The sequence below is a fragment of the Rhinopithecus bieti genome, unplaced genomic scaffold (genome assembly GCF_001698545.2).
Source record: "Rhinopithecus bieti isolate Rb0 unplaced genomic scaffold, ASM169854v2 scaffold_28529, whole genome shotgun sequence".
Taxonomy (NCBI): Eukaryota; Metazoa; Chordata; class Mammalia; order Primates; family Cercopithecidae; genus Rhinopithecus; species Rhinopithecus bieti.
In genome coordinates, this window is record NW_016813064.1 from 1,295,183 (window position 1) to 1,298,337 (window position 3,155).

General features: G+C 31.9%; 1 protein-coding gene across 1 annotated transcript in view; it reads left to right on the forward strand.

Annotated features, from left to right (window-relative positions):
* LOC108512380 (glutamate receptor ionotropic, kainate 2-like) overlaps positions 1 to 3,155 on the forward strand; it is a 485,136-nt gene that overhangs the window by 357,086 nt on the left and 124,895 nt on the right.

Below are 3,155 nucleotides of genomic sequence, written 5' to 3' on the forward strand. Positions count from 1 at the left end.
TATCTTTAGAACAATTTCTGGAGACTTTAAATGTTTGTATATATATATATATACATAATTATATTTAATTAATGTATAATATATAATATATAATTATACATATAACATCATATGTAAGATTATAGATACATGATATATAATAAAACAATGCTAACTGGTAAAGTCACCTATTTTATATATATATATATAAAAAATCAGGTACATAATTTTGTATATAACATATATGTATATTATTACTATATTATTTTTATCAATTGTGAATGTTTCACTGGAGAGGAGGTTTATGAAAGTCCTCTGATTCCAGTTACAAGTGGATTTTCCTTATGTTTTAAGAGCCTCTAGCTATTGGGCTTTCAGTACCAGACCTGTTAGCAACCCTGCCCTATTGGGAAATGAAGAAGAACTAGACATGGGTGTTTACAGTGTGACTTTTGTGGGATGCTACTTTTACCTGCTAGACAGCCTAATGTTTAGCTCTCAAACCTGTGAAGAGGGGTCTCTCACACAGGAAAGGTGTTTATATTGGAAGATGCCCTTGTGGATCTTGTTTGATCCATGTTCAGTTTATGCCTGCCTGACCATTGCCCAGCACTGCATCCTGCCTTTGTGTTCTCCCTGGCATCCCATGGAAATTCTGGCCTGGAAAGCTCTAGTTCTTTGTATGGAAGGTGCTCATTTGATACACCACCACAGTAGGAAACAAGCTCAAAGACTTTTTACTTATGGATCCTAGGCAGGGAGAATACAATGAGTCAGGAGGACAGTTCTCTGTCTTCAGGTCATGCAAGGCAGAAATGAAGAGTCAGGCATTGAGAGAAAAAACATATGGCAATTAGCAGGATACATAAGGGCATAGGGTATGGGTTACTTTAAGTTTGTGAGAAAATAGCTGAATAACCTTTTTAAAGGAAGCAGCAGGAAAATGGATAACCTGGTCTGCTGGGCAGGAGAGATGCATCTAAGCTCTTATCTGGGGTCTCTGGATTGAGGCATTTGGGTGTGGTGTAGAACTGGAAACTGAGTCAAGGGTGACCAAACCCTGCTTCTGCTATAAGAAAGTTAAACTTGTATTCAAAATGAATACCAAGGCAACATAAAATTATAAACATTTACTATACTTCATTATTCATTTTTTGATCTTGGGGCATTTGCTTAATTGCTGTACATCTTAGGTATCCTCCTGTAAAACTGGATAAAGTACCAGGCGTATAGTGCTGTTTTGCTTATTGGCTTAGATAAAATTTGTAAACCTTATTTTTTCAATGTCTGCTCATAAAAGCTATCCAATACAATTTAGTTCCCTGTCTTTCTTTCAGATATCCAAATCTGTCACTCTCACCATGCCATATCCATAACAAGTCAGAGAGTCTATCTTCAGTTTTATTTGTCATTGCTCTCCCTCATTTTTCAGTTTGTTCCTTGGGTTGAATAATATACCTCTGCAAATGTTTCACATTAGTCTTAATAAAAAAAGTAATGTTTATTTTGTAATAATTTATGTAAGAATATATCTCAGTAAAAACATATTCTCCTTGCATGTTATCATACACAATTATTTTTGAATGACACAATAATGTATTGACATTTTATACTTTTGATTTCACAGTATATTTGCCATTGCTTGTTAGTAACAGAGCATCAGTCGTAAATTTGAAGTCTGTGGAATTGGTTAATTTTACCTCATTTGAGTAATGTCTAGTAGGCTGATGTCTAGTAGACATTAGGCTGTAATTTGAGTAAATCTCAAATGAGGTAAAGTATAGGAGGTAGGACGAAGGAAGGAAGGAGAAAGGGAGTGTAATAACTAATTGGAGAAAAATGTATTTGATAAAATGATCCTTGTCTGTATAAAACACTTTTCAGTAATAACTGGCATGTTTCCCTAAAGGTAGCTTATAATCTATTTTTCTTTTTGGAATAATTATGATGTTTATGTGGTTTGGATTTCTTTGTAACCCACATGAGCATAGAAACACATATAGTATATAACCAATGAATATTTAGTGAGTGTGTGTACTTTGTGTATAACTTTATGTGCCAAATTCTTCATACAAATAAATTAATCTGTAAATTTTCTCCTCATCAGAAAATTGTATTCATTGTCTACCGTCATTTTGACATTATCAGAATGTGTATTTTACATGGTATTCCCAAATTAAAGTTAATTATTCTCCCCTATGAAACAATGTACTTTGTATTTTAACAAATTGTTTAGCTAAGGAAGAAAACAATTTATTTAAGTAATGCAAATATGTCAACAGACAATTGCATTATAGCATAAGTTTAATATAAAAGACACAAAAGTTTTAGGTAATATGAAGAATGAAGTGATTGATTTCTCTAGGGCAGAAGTAAAGGAGAAATTTTAAAAATATATTATAAAAGTAGCGATGCCCAAACAGATCTTGAGAGTAACAGAATTAATAGAGTTTGTCAAGGCTGGAGTTCCTGTAAGAAAATAAACACATTACTAAATCCACTTTATTCTAATTATTTGTTTAGATCTTAACTTTTATAACAAGATATATTGAGGACCTGAATGTTCTAGTCATCTGTTTCCCCTGAGCACATAATGCAATCAATGGCCTGTGATAGGTGCTCAAGAAATTGTCGATGCATAAATGATTCAGTGGATGAAGGAAGAGGGACAATATTTGACAGGCCCATCCCCTCCTCACTTGCTCTGAGCTGTGTCCTGAAATTATGATAGGATATCTTACGAAAAAATCCATCAAAACTGAGCAAACTGAGAAAATATTAACAATTTAATGGTTGGTTTTTGCTAAGTTTTATAATCCAAGGCAAATATAATTTCCTCTTTTATACTCTCCAGTACTTATTATATGTACTCATGTTTTGTACACAATAAGAATAAACTTAATTTTATGCTTGGTAATCAATAGTTTCTAGTATTTTATTGCAATATTACTTATGTATTCCATGATAAGTAACTCAATGTAATATTAGGCTAAGTTTTAAGTTACCTAAAGATCTTGAAAATTTTGTTCAAGTTGACAAACTATAAAACAAAATTATTGTTGAAATAAAAAGATTGAGAGAATTATGATTCAACTTCTTTAAAATATATTTTTATAATATTAAACATTTTTACAGAAATACATTTTAATTTTATTAGTAACCTACTATACAAACTT